General features: G+C 39.8%; 1 protein-coding gene across 3 annotated transcripts in view; it reads right to left on the reverse strand.

The window, feature by feature from the left end:
- GRM7 (glutamate metabotropic receptor 7) overlaps positions 1 to 24,355 on the reverse strand; it is a 303,115-nt gene that overhangs the window by 267,625 nt on the left and 11,135 nt on the right. The window lies entirely within an intron of this gene.

Below are 24,355 nucleotides of genomic sequence, written 5' to 3' on the forward strand. Positions count from 1 at the left end.
CCCAACAATATTCACAAAGCATTTGTGCAACGCCCTCAGACAGACGGTGTGATTTTTGGTGTTGTCCTATGCAGGGACAGGAGTTGGGCTTGATGACTCTTGTGGGTCCCTTCCAACTCAGGACACTCCATGATTCTAGTACTCATTAGAAAGAACAACTACATAATGAGAATAAATCCAGGCATAAGCTGCCCACACATGGCAAAGAAACTCTTGAAATTACACAGTAAGAGCCTGAGCTTGAAAAATACTTTTAAAGACACGACTTACACATAATAATGGTATTTTTCTGTAGTACTAGCGTCCTACTCGAGTGTTTCTCAACAGGTAAGAATAACCACTCAACACACTCAATAGATGAATAACAGCACAGTTTAGTGGAGCAGCCCAGATGATGGGCACATTCTCATCACCTGGAGCCCAGCACACCCTGGATCAGAAAACTTCCATTAATGATAAATATTTAAAAGTATCCCAATGGCAAAGCCACATGACAAAACAACAAGTTTTTTTGCACAAGAATTCAGACATGAACTTGAGGGAAGGGCTAAATGATTGCACCCTAGTAATTTAATTACACAGTGTGTGAGAATTCAGTATATTCAGAAGGCACAGAAATAGCTGGTAGTTTCATTAAGTTTGTGTTCTGTGTAGAAATGTTGAGTGCTAGGTCAAGCTTTTCTCGTTATCTTAATGGGGATACCACTCACATATAGAGATACAATGCCTGTCTAACTGTCACAGCAGCTCTAACAAACTGTGCTAGTAATACAGAGATGAGGGGGAGGAGATACACACTTAGACTGCATAAACTGAATGTTGTTACAACAAGATGATGATAGGAAAGCAAAGCAAGATTTTATATCAATACATCAGTGTACATTACATCAAACCTTAGTTTGTCCCCCTGATGAACTGCTTGAAGAAGTGGCCCTTCATACACCCGAGACTGACCAGCTCAAGACATGAGCTGCTATCTTTATCTTAACCCAGCTGAGCTCGGTGTAACTTTCTTCAGGGTATCTGAATGACTAAGTACACAAAAGCTGCTGAAATCAAATTATTACCCACTTGGATTCCTGCCAACCTCCAGATTAAGTTGCCAAATTACTTTCCATTAACTTTTATTTTTCCCACAGCCATTCAGTTTTCCTCTATACTTAAGTCCTTTGCCAGTAAGTATTTTAATTGCCAGCTCTTTCTTCCAGCCCTCTCGGGGAGGTCCAGTGGCCCTGCAACCCTGTTTGTCCTCTGTACGTTGGCATACAGTCATGCATAGTAAAGAAACTGCCTAATGCCTATAGGCTTGATGCAAAATCCACCAAAGTCTAAAAATAACTCTTCCATCAGCTCTCACAATCTTGAGGGGAAATAATATATATCAGACTATATCCCTGTATGTATGTATATACATCTATAAAGCTAAATAGAGCATGCGTATAGACACTAAGGAAGACCTTTTCTCAATGAGGGCAGCCAAGCCTTGGAACATGCTGCTCAGAGCTGCTGTGCAGGATCCATCCTTGGGGGTTTTCAGGACAGGGCTGGGTAAATCCTTAAGTATTATGGCCTGGCACAGAGACCTGCTGGAAGCAAAAGCTGGACCAGAGACATTCTGACCTTCCTTCCTTCCTACCCGAGTTACACTGGCATTACTGCTATTCTTATTTGCAACTCCACTCTCTTTTCTTGCTTCCCCAAATACATGTCACATTTCCCAAGCATTAGTATGTGTTCTATGTCATGTGATGTCCAGTTTGGTATACTTTTATACGCTGCAGTGAAATTCAGTATCAGTCTAATTGAGAAACGAGTAAGGAACATGAAGGGAGAGTGATGAAAAATGCCAGAGGTTTCCAGCCCAGTCACTAAGGAAATTCGAATGATCTGATGTCAAATCATCACCATTTCCAAAAGCAAGAAGCTGCCAGGTGATGAATGAGGATACACAAACATCTGGTTTGCAGGTAGAAGTGAGACTAAGGGTAGAAATATTACTGCATTTGGTGCAACATATTCACTTAAAATCACTGAGGTAGAAAATATTTTACTTTAGGAGCCTTGTCCTACAGAAACCATTTCAGTTATTCAGCCTGGAAAACTGCCTTTCTGACCAATTAATTATGCTTCTTCTAGTGAAAACATCTGAGAAACGTGCGGTTTACTTGCTCTGTGTAAAGTGACCGAACCTTTTGTTGGCAGTTGTGCTTCAGTTAAAAGCTCTCCACGTGAGAAAGAGGAGAGCAGCACAAGCAACACTGAAATAAGTGAAATCCTGCTGCTGGGCACTGCAGAAGCATGGCAAGAAATAAAGGTTTCACCATATAATTTCGGTCCCATTAAAGTCAGCTTTTTTTCCCCTGGGGGGCACTTCAATCACATCATTAGTAGCACATTTCCAACACACAAAAAAGGCTATTGAAAAAAAATCACACTCTATTAATGAATCCTCTTTTACCCGCAAATTTCCTGCTTGGTACTTTGTCTGCCTTGTGTTTATCACTGCAGTGGCAAAGGCTTGCAGTGCAAGTGGGGTGCAGACCAACGTATTTATTCAGATAATACTCGTGAATCTATAAATATAAATTTGAAATATCCTCTTTGATAACATCAGGCCAGATTTCACAACTTATTTACTCTGAACAGCAGCTAACTCCACAAATAATCCTGCCGACTGCAGAAGGATTACTTCCACAATAAACCCATGACTGGTGGCAGATTCAGCCCTGGGAGGTGTTTTAGGTTTAGTACCATGGTACATTTTATCCAGTTCACTGGAGTTTTTTACAGCATCTTGAGTGAATTTCATACCTGTAGTGTGGGCACTTCAGGATGAACTAACCTGCAAAAGGTTTTTGGCACCAAGGGGAGGAGCCTGCCCTCTTTGCTGAAGCCTTGCTGCTTTGACGGTCACTCAAACAAATCAAAGACCCTCGCATGCAGAAATGCAAGGTGTGCATTACCATATGCCTCCGAAAAGGACTTAAAGCCCCCATGGGGCAAGCAACTGCTCTCGTGGCCAACACGCATTGCGATGAGCAGTGGCCAGGCCCCACCAGCATCCCCTTTTTCATCTGAAGTCTACCATTGCAGCCAGCCTGGCACACAAGCTGGGGAAGTTAGAGTGTTGTCTCCCCACTGATCGGTATCCAACTGCTTACACCTTTAGTGAGGTAATAAGAAATTACGTGCCATTGCTCCTTCGCTCCAGAATTCCCAGTGCTGAGTTCATCCACATCTCAACATCAGGCACCCTACTGGCTACACCAGGACCAAAGGCATTGCCTACAAAAAGTAATTTAGAAAAGATAGGTCACCTATTCCCATTTTGTAACACCAGTGATGTGCTACTAAATACCACAGAGTCCATCCTCAAACAGTGGGCTAATAACCCAGAAGAGGTCCCCTGTTGTAGCACCATAGCAATCAAAAAAAATTCCACTCCAATAAACAAAAAAATCTAACTTTGAAATGTACAGTAACCCAGATTCCGATACTCAGGAGCTCTATAATTTCCAAAGTTCACTTTGATTTACTTCACAGTGCACTCCATTCCTGCCCAAAATTACAGCTCATCTCCATTTGTTGGTCATGGAGAACACTCGCCTGGCAAGAGTTTCAGGTCAGGTACAGTGGGGCCCTTAAGTAATGAAAAGGCTAATCCTTGCTGCAAAAACAACCACTTCTTCTTAAACTCATCTCATGGACTCGGCAGTTAAAAACACATGAATCGCTCCAGGGAGCAGCAAGAGCCGCTGGTACACGCACAGACACACGAGCACACAACCCTCAACAGGGACTGTGCTCTAAAATGCAAAATTCCTAAAATTCCTCTAGGAGAAGAATGTCACTGCTTTCTGTAATGTCACTGCTTTCTGTAATTACGTTGACAATTTCTCCTCTTCTTTGATGTTGCTTTTTTTTTTGTGAAAAGAGGAGAGGGTGGAGTTTTATTTTTGTTATTTGTGCTTGAGAAAAACTCATTAAAATGTGCTTTGGGGTGTCAATGTTTTGAGGGTTTTTTTCCCCAAGTATTTTTCAGACTAAATTATTTGAAGGATCATCAGGGGAGACCAAACCACATGTATGTTTTAAGCTGTATAATTTGGTTTTCAGCTATAAGGAAGAGTTTAAACAAAACAAAGGGATTCATACTATGTTGAGAAAAGCTAAAAGATGCAGTAGGCGAGGGCTGTATCCCTAGTCAAGGGATCTTCAAGCCAAAGCCTGCAACAATTACTCTTGCAGACAGAGGCATGATTAAATGCTTTTATCAGAAGTACAGCTTGGGACTCGGGTTTACTCTCTGAAACACTAAGTCATAGGGAATATCAGAGTTAAATTGCAAAGTCCAGTGTGTTTTCCTGAGCACAAATGCAGGGGGGGCATGACTGGTGGTCTCAATCTGCACTTACTAGAGATAAGAGAAAACCACACATATTTGCAAACATGAACATGGCAGGAAAAGGGACTGTTTTGCAACTAATATACTGCACCAACAGCTGTACAAAGAAATGGCTTCCTTTAGTCTGTGTGTGTTTCTGCTAGCTGAGAAGGTCTTCCAGGACAGTTAGGATAAATAAGCATTACATTAAGGACATAACTGACCTATATACCATCTTAATAGAGCCGTCTCTGGGAGCTCCCAAGTCTTTGCTAACTGCCCAAGCAAAGGAAAAACCAGAGTGTTGACTCCGAGCCCCTCCAAGTCATAGCTGTCCCTGGGACGAGGCAGGTTGCTCACCTTTAGTGGAAAGCAAGAGGAGAATGCTTGCAGGCTTGGGTAGCTGATTTGTAAGTATTCACATGAAGGTTTAACAGCTCTTTTATCTTTTGCTCCCTTCTGGTCTTATTTAAATGTCAATTTGCATAGTCAATATAAAGCTCTTTACATATAAACTTCCTGCAAGGATGACCCCATCAATCCTCAGCTCTATTCACAAAATTTATTATTTGTTTCAATTTAAGAGAGATCATTGCCGGATTACAAAGTTTCTGATGAGGATTTATATTTACAGCAAGCAAAATACACGTCCCAATTTATTTTTTTTTTAAGTCATCTACACAAATATGAAAGAGGGAACAAAAATAAAATCAATGCATATACATTCATGAATGCTTGCAGATCATGCTCGGCAACTTATCTTTCCCTCAGACAATATTGCAAATCAGTCTCAGCATCTGGGTAGCATCAGTAGCACGAGCTTGATCATAAGAAAGAATTAAAGGATATTATTGAGACAGTTCTTAATCTTATGTGGCTGAGAAACCAAACACTCATGTGTTAGTTTAAATAAAATGCAAAAAGCATCCAAGCTGTATTTCCGTGACATCATATCAGACATCAGAAATCCGCACCCCTACATATTAAACAAGCATATTAACTTCCAGTAATGGATTCACCCATATTGAAATGTCAGATTTCATGAAAAATAGGACTGCAAAGATTAAAGGGAGAAGAAAGAATTTCAGGAGATATTAGCCTTATCTAGCCTGACCTGTTGAGCAGCATTAAAGCTTGTAATGCAGCAGATTTTACCAAATAAGTCTTTTGACACAAATCTCATGGGATGTGGAAAAGAAACAAGGATGCATCACAAAACTGTCTGAACTCCACTTTCCCACGTAACTTGGGAAACAAGATAACTTAGCTGTAATACATCACCCACAGAAGTTCATAAAGCTCACATAAGTTCATATGGCTCCTGTGAAAAGAAAAGGTGCCCAAGTGTGAAATGATCCAAACAGAAGCTGAGTGGCAAGTCCTTACTTGAAAAGCCTGAAGAAAAGCTGTTTTCCAGAACAACAGCAGGAGAAATGCTATGTCTATATTGCTCCCCACTAGCGGATGGATGTTCCTTGGGGGGTTGGTGTGATTGCCTGCCTCCTGCCCTGCCTGGACCTGCCAACACCTGCACTACCACCAGTACAGGCAACTTCCATCAATCTCCAGAAGCACCAAAGTGAGAGCCAATAAGCTTATTTAAACTCGCGTACAAATCAGAAAAAGTGTTACACACAAAGGTCATAAAAGCAGAACAGTGATCTGTTCACAAGCCTCCCAGCTCTAGCTTGGCTCTATCTGAGCGTGAAATGATGCCATCTTGGGATCAAGGACTCATTTTCCTTCCCAGAATCATCGCCTCCAGAAGATAACAGATACTAGAATGACTGATCAATGAATTAAACAGTCACTACAGCATTGGTAGAGATAAAAAAAAAAATTATCTTTCTCGCTTCAAATTTGCTCACGTCAGTATGAACACTGGCCTCTCATTAAAGGCAGTCTTCGATGAGTGAAAAACATTCAAACGTATCCTTTCATTCAGCTAGTTTGCCTGTAGTATTTCCTATTGTATTTTCTTTTCCAGTAAATGTAAATAAGAGTACTATAATTTGCACACCAAACAACACACCAACCAACCGAACAGTCACCCAAGAGAATAGGTGTTTATTACAAGAGGTGCAAGTCTGCTATTCCAGCAGTATCGGATCCTGTTGTCCATATTTTGTTTTTGTAACAGATGATCAGAGTGCAAATCAAAGGCCAGCAGAGGAGTTTGACATTTACTGGTTTCACTAGCATCTGGATCAGACTCTTCAGCCTGATATAATCTCACTGACTTCAGTCAAGTATAAATACAACCCTAGACTTAATGCATCGAGCATTTACCCCTTCCTACCTGTTTTAAAGACTGCTTGACTCAGAAGCAGTGATATAGATCCAAACTGAGGAATATCTCATCTCTTACTTATTTTGTAAGACAGATTTGCCCTAGGCAGCTTTGGTGCAGAATAAGAGTAAGCTACTAGTGCAAAATAAAGACCATAATACTCAGTCAGGCAGAGTAAAATTCAACCCGAGGAGGTCCAATCCCCTTCTTTTTGTAGCTCAGTTTGAAGTCTGAATCTGCATCCCACTCAGTGCCAAGACTGTGCTACTGCCTGTCAGTGGAGTTTGTTGAACATTAGTCACATCTTTCAAATAACATGCGGTATTTCATCATTAATACATTAACAATAAAAAATAATCCATGTGGAGGGGTTACATACACATATACACAAACACACAGACACACTCTTTTAATCACCAAGTAACATTTATCTTCAAAATTACTTTTAAATGGATGTATAGCTGTAATCAAGGAACTGCAAAAATCTGTTGCAAGGTGTGAAGAGCATGCATTTTTCTTAGGTCAATGCCCTGTTTGGCTAAAAGCACAGGTTTGCTTATATGGACTGTACGAAGGTTTACAATCAGTTCAGACTGGAACAAAGTTATTCAAAGATGAGTCAGAAAGACAAATAGTGCCCAATAGATTAAATCAGCTATTGTGAAACCCAATCTGCTCAGAAACCATTGACACAACTGTCTGAGAATGCTGCCAAAGTGGCAGATGTTGCTAAAGCTTCCACGATACAGCATCTGGATCACGCACTTCTTATTTAAACAAAAAGCAAAACAAGAAAGCAGAGTGCTTTAAATAACCAACGAAGCCACTGCTCGCTGCAGGTCTCGCCTGCTAATCCAGTACTGTGCCAGAAGCCTGGTAGCCCTATGCCATCGTCATTTGGTAGCATTCAGTCAGATGAATGAGTGACTTGGAAATTCCATATGGGTTCTGCAAGCAGATACTGATACAACTTGGATGCAGACTGTAGTTTGCCACTAAATGTCAACATCATCTTAGTTATTAAAATGCATAACATTTTACGCCTCTTCCTATTGAAAAATAGCTGTGCTTGAACTGAATTGCCATCTTTGAACTTGCCCTATAAGCATCATCTTGTACACTATAAGTGTATGCAAATTATATTTTAAAAAATAGTCTCTCTGATCCAAAGTACATCTTTCCATCACTAGATATCACTAGATTTTAAAGCACCTGGCATGGAATGGGGAAGATAGTCACCATTTTTCTCATTTCATAGTAAAAGTAGCTAAAAAATAAATAAAAGACAAACTGCCTGACATATCCCACTTCCTTACTTGGAACATTTGATGGGAAAACAGAGAGTGGCAATAAATTTTTTAAGATTATGAACAAGACCTCCTCTAATAGATAACAGTCCTGTAAAGACATGCTTATAGATTGCAGTACACATACTGCGTGTGCTTCTTGGAGCTCTGGAAAGGTAACTCTCTGCAGGCAATGCACCCAAGAGCACATTACCACTGCAGGTACCGGAGCTTCAATGGCACAAATTGAAAAGTCCAGCAATCTGGGATCTACGCCCAGTCTTGCTTCAAGGAAAGCATAATATCTGGTTTTGCAGACACACAAATCAGAATAAATACTGCTTATTAATTTGCAAAAGCTATTGGAGAAATCAGTTGGAAAACAACATATGTATTCATCATTGCTTCTACTAATAGAAATGTGTGAAACGATCACCATTAAGGAAAAAAAACACTAATGTCTCCCCTCTTTGTTCTCCTTCACCTCTTAATGAGAATTTTTTTCATATTTAAGACATTAACACTGTTTTGCAAAGTTTAACAACACACATATGAGCAACTCTGTTGCAATCTGGAAGTCAGCTAAAAGATCTAGGGCTTGCCCACGTGGTAACAATTCAATAGTTAATTCTATCAATTCAGAAATGAAGCCATCTCAATTCAGCCTTGCATATGAACACACATTTGAGAACAAGGCTGAAGGAGGCTTAATCCAGTTCCAGTGTGAAATAAACTAAACCAAACTACAGTCAGTTCTGCAGGAGACTTCCACACAGACAGCTGATGCAGCTTTAATAATCTGAGCCAAATTTAACTGATTCCCTTTAGCCTGAATGTGCCAATCCCTGCTGGAACAGGCTACCTTGGTGCGGAAGGGGAAATGTGCACGAGAACACACAATGCAAATTTAGATATGAATACTTCATCCAATAAGGTTTACAAGATTTGATTTATTTTTATTTTACTGTAAATGGTCAAGAAACTCAGCCAAGACACCAAGTTAACACTAAAAAAAATTATGGAAAATACAACTCACTTCATTTTAACATTTCTTCATTTGGTTATATTTCCAGACTGAGAGACCCAGTAGGAGCATATTTAACCTGAACAGCATCTTGTGATGATTTATGATAATTGATATTTAATGGCATAATTTTAGACTGGTGCAGTTAGTTTCGAAACCTGAGAGATTTGAAAAATCTTGCAGTGGATGTGCAGTGTATATGATGAAAATTGCCTTCCTGAGAAGCCAGAAAAGCCTGCAGTCTCTAGAAAACATTTAGCCACAGCCATCTTCGAAGTGGATAAACAGATATCCTTATGAGACAACATTCTAGTAATTGGTCCTTATTGTAATGGACTGATGGGGAGAAAGGGTGGGGGAGAAAGGAAAGGGAAAAAACATGGCAGAAGTATGGCCATGGGATCTGAAAACCAAGTGTGGGCACCAGAGCTACAGAGGACGACTGGGAAGGGAGTGACCACATCTGAGTACAGAATCAGGAGGGGTATAAGTAATCCAAGTAGTATAAGAGGGGAGATCATACATTATGGTTCCCATTCTGGGATGTATGTAAGTCTCACAATCACAGAAACCTGAGATGTCAATGAAGCTAGGAACGCTGAACTGAGATTTTTATCTTCTCTCCCTTGGAACAGGAGAAATCACTAAATCAAATGTTACAGGTACTACAGGCCTGGGAGGCTATTCGACTTAGCAGAATAACATCACGTGCGCAGGAGCTTCTCTGTGCTCTATGGCACTTGGTGAAACACCCACTGCTGCCTTTCTTGTTCAAGGTCCTCTCTGGACCCATCAGCTTAATTGTGCTTAAGATTTTGTCTTACCATTATCTCTGAAGTCATGATATCTGCGATCCACTTCTTTCACTTAGTCTCTCCCTTTCATTACAATTCTTTATTCTTTTATTCGTTTCTCAAACCCCAGCAGATAACATTCTAAAAGCATCATAAATACCTCACCTCCTTTTGGTTCTCCAAAACTCAGTTACATAACATGCTCAGATGCTGTGACTGTGCCTTTTTAGCAATCATTCCTCTGCCCTTCCCAAGAGTACAATTTTAACTTTACAAAAAAAAAAAAAAAAAACCAAACCCAAAACTAAGAAAAATCATGCCAGCCTAGAGGCCGAATCCTCATAGGTTTTATTTTTTCAGTGAGGAAATCTGAATCTCATTCCCCCTTCTCTTCAGCCCTATCGAGACAAGAAAGGCTGAGAATTTCTCCTTTTCCTCTCTCGTGCATCTACAAACAAGCAGAGCCTGATACACACACTGGGGACATCTCAGATGATCGCACAGCCTCCAGGCTGTCTTCACCCCTGAACTAATTCCTTCTTTCCCACCTTAACTGATGAGACTGCATTCCTCCCTAAACATGCACACATGCACAAGGTTGCAAGATAGTACACAGCTGATCTAATTTGCCTTCATTTCCTTGAATTTTCCAAATTCATTATCTAAATCCAGCAAAGAAACACCTATCATGAAGTCAGCATCCATCTCCTGCCCCAGCATCTCCCTGGAAGCCTTCTGCCACAGCACTGTCCACAGATTGCCCTGATGGGACCTCTGGAAACAACCTGCCTACACCCCAAGGCAGGAGGTAACTTCACCCAGCTCTTTGCCCTCCCCTTGAAGAACATTAACGCCTCACCACATACGGAAAGGAATAACAAATACTATGGTTAGACGTACGTACCCAACTGCACTTCAAATTACCTTGAGTTTTTAAAAATCCCCTGTAACCTTGATAATTACTTCTCTTTCATAGTGTTTTAAAATATAGCTCAGAGATCAGTAACCACATCTTTCAGTGCCAACTAAAAGACAGCTTGAGGCATATTTTTCTGCTGTGCAGGTCTATAACTGCTCTGGGTCTGGAACAGTCACCAGAAGGGTTTGCTCCTTTCTTCAAGAAAGAGGAGTTTACTGTAGTCTTTTGCTCCTTATTTTTCCCTACTGCATGTAAAGATTACCTCAATCTTTTGTGTTGCATAATGACAAGCCTTTCCCTTCTCACCAGCCTCTAACAAGGATGGTTATTTAAAACACTTTTAAGTATATTCCTTTGATTTGTACATTAGTATTCACCAGGCAGAAAAAAAAAAGAGGACAAAAATAGGATTTGCTCTAATGCAGTCTCATCTTCTTGTTTATTTCTTATTATTTCCACTCTGTGTAACTATGTAGGTCAAACAGATCAAATTAATTTCAGTGCATCTGTCCCAACACCAGTAACATGTAGGTTAAATGGCATCAAAGCTGGGCTCTCCAAATGAGAATATGGCTGCGTTAGCTCCCTGAACTGAAGTAAGTTTGACCCATTTATTAAACTTCAGTTTTACAGCCAACATTTCATAATCTACTTAACTGCATACCTGATCCCGTCAAAATTCTCTTGATGCTCCTAATTCCAGGCCTCCGGCACACTCAAACAATGCAGGAGACAGACTATAACAGCAGGGAGCAAAAAACAGTCAACAGAGACAACGAGGTGGCAACAGATACTGGTTTGGCATCACTGTGGCAGCAGCTATCACAATTCAGTCTGGAAATCCATCCTTTCTGTGTGAAACGGATTTGCAACAATATGTAGATAATTTCCTGCTAAAGGCATGGTATCTGTAAGGGCTTTCTTAGGGCAGTCAAGCCAAAAGTTTGGCTGGCAGAAACGCACAGAAGCCAGGGCATTCTACAGTCAACTCTGCAGTCTTTGAAAGCTGCTAATTCAACACAAACCCAACCCATGAGGCTGACACAAGCGATCCCAAGCCCATACCTTTAACTTACAAAAATGATAAAAAGAGAACATTCTGGGAAACAGTAACCTGATATCATTTCTTAAGCAAATGTAAGTGCTTCTCAACAAAATTTGAATCAAACTCACTTTGGAGATAGAAATGCCACAAAACCGTAAGGATGCAAGTTCCTTACTTCCCTTGCCGCTGATTGGACGCAAAAGACCATCCATCTTATTTCCAGCCCATACAAGCAGCTCAAGAAAGAGAGCAAGTCATGCTGAAGCCAGAACCCTCATCCTCACACAGCAGAGCTGCTACAGCCCAGCACCTCTTCCCTGGGGACATGAGGACCAGCTCAGCCTCAGCATCTCCTCCTGGGAGGTCCCATCATCAGCCCAACCATGGCCTGAGATCCTCACCCACAGCATGCAAGATTCTAACCCTCTGGATGGTTGAAAGAGAAAAGCCCATAGGAAGGACAAGGGCATCCCAGATGTTCCTCTCCAGGATCACCTCCACTCATTTTTAATGCACTTGGAAAGATTTCTCATCTGCCTAGCACAGCACCCACTGGACAGCCCCTTATTCATCAGGAAGAAACTAAGAGCCAGCTGTCAGATCTGTTTACCTCTTCCCTCTGGAAAGGCTGGAAATTCATTATGTGTCACACACAATTCATTTCTATTTTCCCTCAATGAGCACAGATAGATCTGAATTATTGCATCATTTATGGAAAACAAAGATATTATTATGAAATGCAGCTTTGAAGGAAAAAGGCTTTCTGTGGATGAGTGAGAAATTCATGACCTGACAGAACTCCAAATTCAATGGTCCCCTTGTAGGGAGAAACTCAGTGCATTATTTTTGACCAATTGTACTTTCAAGTCATTTTCTTATTTATCAGTGACTGAGAAGACACTTGAGTTAGCAAAATAATTCATGTTTGTTTACAGACAAAACCAAATTTAATAATGCAGCCTTTTTTAAAATAAACAAAGTCATGCATTACAAACAGTGCATTTAATTTTTTTTTTCAAAAATTCACAGCATGAGCACCAAAGTGCTCCATTTTTTCCCTCTCAAGTAAAAACCCTTACATAAGGCTCATGTGATACATTTCATACTCTACTAAAAAGAGAATTAGTACCTAAATTTCTGTTTCAAGTCACGAGATTTCTCCTACTAACTCAGATTCATTAATGTCAAATCTTCCATTCAGCTCCCGAGGTCCAGAACAAGGTCCTACCAAAGTCGCTTATCAGTGTGCAAGAAGACAAAGTTTCTTCTGCCCATCTAAGTGGCTACTTAACATACAGATTTTTAGAGTCTTAAAAGACAAAGAAGGCAATTACTGAAGAGAAGTTCAGGTCCCAGATACTTGATGGCAAGAAAGAAATTTTCTTGGTGAATTTTCAATCTTTTATTTTAAGGCCCCTGGAAACATCTCTGGAGAGGAAAGATAAAGGGCCTTTTCCACTACAATTATCTTCTGATATTCCTTTCAAAGAACATATCCTATAAATGCAGCACATTACAGTACCTGAATGCTCATCCTACAACACCAGCAACTACCTCAAGTCAACATAGATTATCACTCACCTGATAAAAACACACTCTTTCCCCCACACTGCTCTTCACATCCCTTCTCCAGCCACTCTCCCTCCTCTGCAGCCAGCTCCTCTCTTGTTTATATATTCTTCATTCACCTCCTGATTGATCCCATCTGTGTCACTCTCTCCTTAATTCATCTCCATTTCCCGGCTGTGTTAGCCTCACTCCCTCCTTGGACACGCTATATTGCTGCTTTGGAGTATTACTTTTTGTTTTCCTTCTTTTTTTTTTTCCTTTCTGAAGAAAACAGCATTAACTTCCTCCTATACTGATACTTTGATCATTTTAGCTTTATATCCAATTTCATCAGTAAATAGCAACAGGTGCTTAAGAACTATCCTTTTCACCCACGGTTAATTTTTATTACCTGGCTTACTGTCGACACATTCACCTACAAATAAGAAATCTCAACACACTGGGAAAACAAACCAGAGTTGTCACAACCCACTAGTCCTCCAAAGGGAAGGCTTTTGCCTTAGAGATTGTAGGAGCACTGGGGAGGATGCCAAGGAAAACAGAGCATGAATATCAAGCCCTAGTTGCAAGGAAGAAGAAAAAGAAATTATGTCACATTGGAGAAGGTGCCCCTCTCTCCCATCGTCCGAATGGGGAAGGATGATTTTGTGGTTGCAGCTCTCACAGAGACTTACATTATTGAAGTTCACTGCACAGCTCTCACAGATTGTCTGAAATGATCAGAAGCAATTCACTTAATCTGTTATGCCTCTCAGTTTTCCATCTGCAAGAGGGAGATAATTCATCTTTCCTCCAAACCCTTTGTTTTTTCCTGCTTAGATGGTAAATTCTTTAGAGCATAGACTGTCTCATTGTATATTTAAACAAAGCCTTGAAGAATGGCTTTGGTTAGGGTCTTTCAAGTCGGTGATCCCTCCCCCCAAAAAACATCCCCACATGCAGAAAAATAAATAAACTGGCATGAAATCAGGATTCTGCCTGTTCTTCTCAAGAGTACACAGCGTTCAGATGCTTTTGTTTACCTTCCCTGATCTCAGAAATTGCTTTAAGGAATATTTTTGTGATTTCTTGTATCTTTAAATGCAAAACAAATTATGGGTGTTGAAAGTGTGTATGTGTATATATATATATATATATATATATATATATGTTATATATATATCGTGTGTCCTGAATTTAATTTTGCCGCAAAATGATCTGGAGGATTTTCGTAGCTATTTTAATAGTCCCAATTTTAAATCCATTTAAATGTATTTTTGTACCTTTAGACCACGCTCTTTTAGGCATTTACACCGCAGTAACAAATTGTATGACAGCAACGTATATGCAGAAAGAAATCCTGTCCTTTTGTAGAGCATACATTGGCATTGATTTATAAATTCAATAGTTAAGTTCATTGGCATGCATGGAGTCAAGGAACCTTTGTTAAACTAGGACATTTGATGATAACTATTTGAGAAGATGCACATTGAGAAAGTCTTTCCTATTTTAATGTCAGGAAATTAGAAATATTATAATGAATTCCATTTTTTCATATCTTTCATCAAAGCTGTTGAAAAAGGTCAGTATCTAAACTTGTTATTTTAAAATGCTTACTGCAATTTGCATTACTGTGGTAATTACAAGGGAACACCAAAACAATCCTGGGACACTCTTCTTCTTCCCGACTGTCAACAAATTCCAGCATCCAAAGGAAAAAATGGTGTATTTCATAGGCACAATAAGCATGATGGTCAGAGAACATATGAAATGTTTACATTTCATGCTTTCTCTGAACTGAGAGTTCCCTAAAGTCTGGACTTCACTGCATATGCTGAAATGATTTTTTTTTTTTTTTTTAGTTTTCAAACTATTCCTCTACATTATTTTTTTAGACGTAACTTTGCTTAATTTGACCCACATTTCAACAAGGTTACACTCCGCTGCTTTTGCTTTTCTTGTTGCGGTGATTCCCAGCTGCAAGATCTCACTCAGATCCAAGGTTTTAATCTCTTTATTGCTTATTCATATTCCATACCAGCCCCAAGAAATCGTGAGCTGTTGTTTTCCCAGGGATGTTTGATACCTATGAATAATAACAAGTTAATGCAGAATACTAATTAGCATCCTGACTCCACTGTAGTGATTTTTCTAGTTTCATGATACTCTAGCTGAGCTGCTGGTGCACAACACACTTCCACAGAGGTGATGCTACCTGGCGACAGCATCAGGGAGCTACGGGTGAGGATGCTGCGGCATCAGCAGTGCTGCCTGTATCAACCAGGGAAAGCCAGAGGAAAGCAGTCCACAGATACTTGGCTCAAATCACCAGGCCACTGGAGTTAAGGAGAATGAGCGGTGCCAGTAACATCTGCTCAGCCTGTCCTTGTTAAGGACCATGAACAAGGTGACAGGTCCAACCTGCTCCATCTGGGGAGCATTTCATTCCCAACCTAAAAGAAATTGTTTTGAACTTACTGCAAAGAAAATCCACCTGCAGGTCTTTTTGAAGCATCTCTTTCCATGCCAGTACCGAAAGACCTCAGCTCCGCTAGGGTCCTGTAGCAACCCTGAGAGGTTAAGGGAGGATTTATTCTGATTACTAAGAAATAACAGTCCCTGAAAAACAACAACCAGATATTCAATTTACATTTAAAACTCAGGTTCATTTTCCCCTTATTACTGTTGCAAAACCCCTTGCTTTCTAATTCAGGTAAGTAACAAAGCTGCACTTCCAATGATTGTAACTAAATGCAGTTAACCTTAAAAAGTCACTTTTACAAACAGAGCAGATTTACCTGGATTTAAATTTTAGTTCTTGTACAAAGACTTAAAAACAGGTTCCTCCCCATTATTCAATTTAACAATAATAATAAAAACCTCCGTGACAATTGTAACAAAAAGGCTCCGATAAAGCCTGAAACCTCTTTGATAATGAAACATACAATTTCCCTGCTTGAAGCATAATTCCCCAGGGAACATTTAAAAAAAAAAAGATATAGAAGAACTGTCATTTAAAACTGTTCATGTAAGGAAATGTATACAAGAACAGCCCATGTAAAAAAATAGACTTTCAGAAAAGCTAGAGAAGAAATAGTGGGTGGGAGAGACTAGACGACTTAAAGGCAGCGTCTCATTAGGACAATTACAGGAGTCAATAAAAATGGGGAAAATTGAAAAAGATTCACTAGGCTGCTCAGTTCAATTTCCATCTAATTCAGAGATGGAGAGGTCAGCTAAAGCCGGCAGTCATCTCATTTGATTCCTGCAGCGCAGATGACTTAACCGTACCGGTAACCACCTCTTTTCTTTTGCCATCTACGTATATCTTTTGTTGGATCATGACAGCTACTCACCATCGCTTTTTTAAATAAGCCTGTAATCACATATCTATAATGTACTTTGAATAACATTAATTAAGATCAGATAAACTGTCATATAAGAAACAGTAACATGCATTAATTAGGGTTAGTCCTACTCTTACTCAATTCAAGTCGTAATCTTCCAAGTTTGCTCATCAATACGTTATCACCACAATGCCAGAGAGGAATTAATGCACTGAGAGGATGTCAACTATTTGAAGAGGATCAAGCACTTGGGATGCAAAATAACCTGCTGAAGCACTGGATTAGTGAGCTAAATGCAAGAATGAGAGTCCAAAAGTGCAAAACCATCAATGCGATAGGTCCTCAGAGCTCCACAGCTGAGGTAACTGGTGGGTCCACAGCACATGTGAATTATCCTTGCAAGCTCTGCTTCACACACCACATGAGAATAATTCTTTACCATATAAGATTTCAATCAAATGTCAACAGCTTTTTGTACTATTGAGTATTTTTAAAGTGGAGAGCATGAGTCCTTATTATTTTTAACGTCTGCCTTCACTTGTCAAAGCAATGAAATCCTCTGAATGAAAATTTTAAAATTGCCTATAAACATTTTTTTTCAAGTTTACATTCTTTTCTGTATTGAAGAAAGTCTTGAGAAATGTCCTGAGCATCTTATAGCATACTCAGAGCTTTGTACTTTGCAATTTTACTGCCATTGCAACTGTATTTGCATGACTTTTTAATAATCCTAGTTCCAGTAGCAGTAAATTGCTATTAGAATCCACACATCTATGAAAAAAAATCTGTCAAAACTTTACAGCATTTTTGAGTTTTGAGCCTTCTGGGCAGATTTTTAACAAATCTGATTTTTAAAGTGCTTTTTTTTTTCTGGGTAGGGGGTCGGTTTTGCAAAAAATGCTAGTTCCCAAAATTCGCCAAGTATGAGCATATCTTAAATAAAACAGATGATCGCATTTCTCCTTTTAGCTCTAATGTGTTGCTTTTTCCAGTGCAGTGCTCTTGTCTTACCAGGACCTCAAACATGCTGTTGGTTAGACACATTACCTGCAAAATTGTGATCACTAATTCCCAGAATAATGTTCTTGTCAACAAGGTGTGAATGTACAAACTCATGTGGAGACACAAAATGATGAAGTGCAAACTGGGAGGAAAAAAAATCAACTAATTAACCTGAGAAGTTCATTATAACACAAAGCAAAAAAAAGAAAAATACTAGAACACCTTTGGCTTTTCTTAGCGTCCTAGTGGCACCAAAAATCTCGGTGGACTGGATTTTTACAGTGCAGAGTGCTTGGCAGTTCAAACTGACATCAGTGAGCTGGTTGTAACAGAGCTTCAGTAAAAACCACCTGCTTTTTTGAAGCTGCAAAAGCAAGGTTTTACTCCTGACACTTCGGGGATAAAGTTTCTTATACAGAAGTTAACGAGATCATTGATTTCCTCTGTACTGCCAAGAAAAAGGCACTAATCCTCATGCAGGCTGTTAAGACTCACAACTCTCTGTTCACCCATACTGCCTTTGGTTCATGCCCAAAGCTACGTTAGGCACAAATATTAGTGCAGAAATCAGATTGCATCACAACTTTCTCCATATACCATTATGTCAAAACTGTTGACACTACCAGCACATCCCTCTGACTGAAGTCAATAAAGGTAATACTTAATTGCCAATATAACATGCATAGTTCTCCTGATCAGCTGGGATTCTCAAGTCGATAAACGGTACGTTGAATAGTCAGCAATCCTGGCAGTCAGAGATTGATCTATATTAAAAGTGGACGAGATTTTCTTTTGCATGAGAACACAGTTCACCTTATTGCTCTGTTAGACTAATGACAAGGTTTCTTTTCAGAGATGTGGAAGAGTTGAGCTGCTTATTTGTGGATAGATTTTGTGTTTATCTCTGAAAGACAATGAGCAGAATCCTAAACTAAGAGTAACCTCTGCAATTCTGCTGACAAGTTCACTCCAGACACGAAAAAAAAAAATCCTCTTTATGCACTGTAATTCACAATAATTTGTATATTTTTAGTGTTACACTGTCAGTTAGAAGCCCCAGTTGAGGTCAAAACCTTGCTGGACAGCTTTCCAGACACATTTAGTTAGGATAGTCCTCACACTGAAGGATTTATACACTGTACACACAAATTTCGCTGATTTACAACCTAATTTCTCGGATTTAATAGCACACACTACATTTCGCCAAATGTTAAGGAAAACAGATTCCAGTTGTACCACTTTTTGCCTAATTTACATGAGCACCGGGAGAGAAAGAAATGAGAGGGAGGAGAATGACCTCGAGAGCAAAATATTTTCTTCTTTTTTTTTTTTTTTTGCTGTTATGACAATAAACTTGCCAAGTTTCAGAGGCTCCAGGGAGATCCTCCACACCTGAGGACAAGGAAGAGACAGACCCTGCTCACCCCAGCCTTCAGTGCTGTGGATCTGCCACGCGTGCCTTGGCTGCAGAAAGAGCAGTGAGACTGGTCTGAGTGCCCATGGGGGACTCCTGGGAGATGGAGGAGTCACTTGGCTGGTCCTTAGTCCTGAGCAGGGTCCCCGGGGCTGCTGGAAGGCTCCCGCGGGAAGCTTGCAGGACTGAGAAGAAGGAGCATTCAAGAGCAGGTAAAAATCACATCTCCATCGTTCCTAGGCTTACACCCAGTACTCATTTGCTGGGCTCTGGAGTGAGGTCGTGTATTACCTTTTGAAATGAGGTATTATCTAATCTAGGAGAAACAGATTTCATACGATACAAGCTTTTACAAAGTAAAGCCCTGTTTTTGCAGTTGACTTCCCCATCACACCCAGCCCCAGCAGCCAAGCAAGGAAAAGCTCAAGTCTGAGGGACTTCTTTATCCACATTAGGAGTAAAAATAAATTTGATAAGGGGAGACATATGAGAGCAGTAACTTTGCTCCCACCTGCAGCTAGCTGCCCTGGCTGAGCTCAGAGCCCTCCATCCCTAGGCCCATTAGGACCAATTCCCATCTGTCTGAGTGCTACGTACCTTCAAATCCATTTTCTCCCTGGTTTCTATTTTTGAAATTGCTGTAGCTTATAAGAGTATTTTGTTCTGTGCAGTGACAGGCTGTCATTTAGCCTGAACACGCTCCTTCCCTGAGATAAGTATCCCAGGTAATTCACTAAGCACATAGACACTTCCCTTAAAGGCTCACTAAAAGTAATGGAGTCATTAGGTCCCATATCATCTCCTGCCCCAGTGTCACCCGGGGAACACCATGGACTGTGAGAAAACATTCCCAATACAGGAGGGCCAAAGCATCTCTACGATACCCACTGGATAACCACAGTCAACATGGATTTAGCCATCCCAAAGCAAACTAAGGATTTGACCCTACAAACTTTTTGTCTGTGGGAAAATTATCACCCAAGGAGCACAGGTGCAGTAAGAAGGATGACTGCAAACAAAGGGATCCGAGTTATTCATTGTAACTTTAATTTTCACCATGGAAACACCCTCCAAAAGACCAGTTAAAAAACAAATGTCTTGTTAAGTTTTATAATAACAATCAACATAATTATTTGGTTTTCAGACATAGGCTGGGCTAAAATGAAAATTGGAGGAACTGGAAATGTACTCTGCTTCCAATTCTTGGTTTTGATGATCCTCAGCCTCTCCAAATGCCAGTGTACTTCTACACTTCCCAGGTAATACCATGGCAAACCAATACTACAGCCCAGACTTCGTTGTGCCTCTTAGCAAACCATAGTACTACCAAGAAGCTTTCAGCATACCCGATCTAACGCAAAGCACAAATCTGAGACGTAAAGCAGCACAAACCTCAGGGCAATTGTATTTCATTAATAACTGGCATTTTTAATTTGTCTTCATGGAGCATATTAAAAAAAAATCTCAGTCAACAAATACGACAAAAAGATTCATGAACAGTGAAAACACAGCTAAATTGAGAAAGATTGTGTTTTCTCCTGGCTGTATGTTTAAGCTACACCTCATTATTTCTGTTATTTTTAATATGTGCCATATTTATTATAATTTAAGTGATAAGATTTAATATGCTCTACAAAAACAGCAGGAAAGGCAAAAAGAACAGTTTGCTAGTTTTGCTAGCTCAGTGATAGCTTCATCATGGCACAAGAAGAAAGAATTCATTTCATGAACCCAACAGCATCTTATCTAAAATTCACCGTGGTGATTAGGATCAACTGTCGGACCAATTTTCCAGACTGCTCAAGAGCTGAGTGAGGAAGAGCGGAGGGATGGAAGAGGGAGAAGCATACACATTGCTAAAAATTCAATTTGAAAAAGTAGCAAAAGGAAAAGCAAAGCAATACGTTTAAATAACCCATTGCACATAAATGTATATAATAATTTGCCACATAGAGGTACCACAAATCAGTTAGTTTGCCCCGTGGAACAGTTAATATTTTTTATAAACTGTTACAACTTTTTTCATAGTTTAAAGCATGATTGATACGTATCTCAGCTCCCTTACTGCTGCAGCACTTTCTTGCTCGCTAACAAACCCCATTACCTGTAAGAGGAGTCCCAAATCTGCCCCAAAGCCAGGCTGCAGTGCAAGGGCTGACAATCCTGCTCTGCTTCTGCATGTGGCATTTTCACTGGGGCTAAGAGTTTTGAGCCAGGATCAATGGCTGGATAATGATCATCACGAGAGAGTCATTTCATATTTAAATATTAGGTTTAGGGTTACAGCACAGTAGAGATGCTCAGAAACAAATATGGGTTTATTTCACAAACATACATTCACCACAAATGTAGCCATACAGCGCATATTTGAATAAACAATGATTATTTCACAAACTGATGGATTTCTTAGGGAGAGCAGTAGAAGCTCTGCTTAACTCTTCTATAAAATGCTCAAGACATCAGCTTCGTTCTTTGCTTAGAGGTATTTATTTTCCCCTGAAATGTAAGAAGATTCTTCCTGAGAAAATAAGCACAAAGTTTGGAGGCTTTTTTAATAACAATTAGATTCTCTAGAAAAATACTTTTATTACAGGTGGGAAAAAACTATATTTGCAATTTCCATCATTATTTCATGGATTTAATGCCCTTCACAGTTTACCGTATCACAAGATTATGTGACAAGGATGCAAAGCTGCTTTATAATGGACCTCAATACCTCTGCTCCGTATCCCTGTGTGCTATCCACCCTGTCTCATGCTGAGATGTGGTACAGAACTCAACTTGTTACAGGCTTACTTCTGCGGTTGTGCTGGACATCCTCCATAAAGCTGAAAGAAGTCAAGTCATTTCTCTATTTCCATGAATCCAGTTTAACTAACAAAGTGAAAACAAGCTATAACTCCCTAAGGGCTGATGCCATCGTGATTGCTGCAGGGAGATGGAAAAGTAATGGTTTTGTGTCAGCTTCCAGAATCCCATACAGTACACAAATCATCTTTACCTAGAACACTAACACTGCTACAGGAAATGTTTTCAAGCACTAGAAGATGCTGGGAGCTCCCAGTTGCCACAGACTTGCTGGGGAATCAAGACATCAAAACAGCCTTTCCTATTTTTTTTAAAATCCTTGGCTGTAGTAGTGGTATACTTATATCTTCCTTTACATTGCTAATACTCTGAGATTCTCTGCACTGCTGTCAGATAGAAAAACTACAAAACCACAAAAAGTCATTTAATTAATTTTTATTGCCAATATCATTTCTGTGCATTCAAGTACTACCAAAAAAATTACCTTCTTTAAAGATCACTACAATGCCTCTATTACTGCTGGATTTTACTTGCATAAAAATAAAAACTTCCAGCCAAGTTTGAATTGACAGTTTCCTTTTAACTTTTGATTTATTCCTGCCATTTTTTTTTAAACAGGATTTGGCCTTGATCCTACCTGTTAGGACTACATCTTGATGGGATCAGCACGGGAAATGATTCTGGGCACTTAGTCCTGTCTCAATAGCAGCAAGGCACTAGCACAATTAAAACTGATGGTGATGCTGTCTAGCCTCTTCCAAGCCGTCATTTAATTCAATACAATAGGAGAATTTATTAGCTTTCAGCCATCCATTAGATTAAACTATATCCTATTGTTTCATATTCATCTCTTCATCGTGCATTGCCCTGAGAAATGACCACACACTAAGGGTATCTCAGCGTACCTGATGCCCCAAAGACTACAGAACTGGGGACTGCACCTGTTTCCAGAGGGGATAAATGCACAGAGAAGAAAGGCACAGCCTCATTTGGTGTAAGCTGTCAGAGCTCCACTTACATCCATCACCAGAGAAGTTGACCCCAATCATACAGAATCACTTCTTTTAAATTGAGCAAACCCAGCTATGCCATCAGCTCTCCTTAACCAGGAATAGGAGGTGGTCCTCCGGGAAGCCATGGTCCCAGAACATCCTCATGTGATGTCAGGCAGGGCGGGAACAGTTATCCCTGCAGGTAGGGATAGAAAACGCAAGAGAGATAGCAAGTAGGAAAGACATGATAAGGAAGGTAACGTTAATAATACCCCCAAGAGGCCTTTATCAACTCTGTTTTATATGCAACAGAAAGTACAGGAAGGTTTTTCTGGCTATATCAGCAGAGATGCAAGTTCTGAACTTTGTAGTTTCACAGAGAAAGCAGCAGCAAATGCTGATACAGCCAGAACACCTGTTACAGCACACGAGAGGTGGTTATAGAACTGAGCGTCAAAGAAAATTCAAATGCTGAAGGCTGAGTACTGGAGAATCAATGGAGAATGTAACACAGTGAATACTAAACTGTTGTCCTTGAGATACACAAGATACAGGCTGATATGTGGGATTTAATCAAGTTGTCTTTATTTATTTTTTTAACGTGGAAACTAAGCACTGAGATACACGGGATACACTGTCACAGCTCAAGATGAGCGTTAGAGATCTATCAAACATCTACAGGCAGTTGAACTCATCCTGCAAAAACAATGATCTTCGTTTCACTGCTAAATTAGAGAATATATGCTTGCATCTCTACTCAGTGTTTAAAGTAAGCATGTTACATGCAGTCTTGTATTACTGGGATTAAACATTAGTGGTCTCTGACATAATGATTAAAACCAAAAATATTGGTTAATCTTACCAAGTTGTGTTTATCAAGCAGAGGTACTTAGAAAGCAGCAAATGCATGGCTCTACCAGGATAAGGACCATATTCCCAGTAAAATGGGAATATGCAATCAGGCTTGTCAAGCCTAGTCAAGCTTTCTTTGGCAACAAGTGAACTTACGATAATTTGTCTGTGTTTATCTCAAGATGTCTAAAAATAAATTTGTGTTCAAAAAAATATAATTTATCACAAAAATAGTTTAGAAATTTATTTCAAAAGTAATTTGTGTTGATCATAGCAGTATTTTGATAGCACAGCAAGCAATGGTAGCTGCTGCAATGATTAGAAAATGGGCTCCTGAAGTTTGATCCACCAAAAAAGTCCGCGTGGTTTCAGCAGGATCAAATCAGTTGTGGTGCAACTGACACCTCTCCATCTCACAATCTGCATTTTATCTCTGATCTTGTATTAAAGAGCTCATTTGTTGTTGCTGCTGGAAACAGAAGCCTGCTGCAGTTCATAAGGCCAAATCTTTCTCATAGAAGAAAATTTCATACCCTACTCTTCTTCTTGGTACACTGAACATGCCAATAGCTGGAGATGACAATCCTGCAAAGATGTAAATTCCTCCTGTGCCACCAAGCGCTACAATACGTTTCCAAAGCAATTGCACT

The sequence above is a fragment of the Cuculus canorus genome, chromosome 11, assembly GCF_017976375.1.
Source record: "Cuculus canorus isolate bCucCan1 chromosome 11, bCucCan1.pri, whole genome shotgun sequence".
Taxonomy (NCBI): domain Eukaryota; kingdom Metazoa; phylum Chordata; class Aves; order Cuculiformes; family Cuculidae; genus Cuculus; species Cuculus canorus.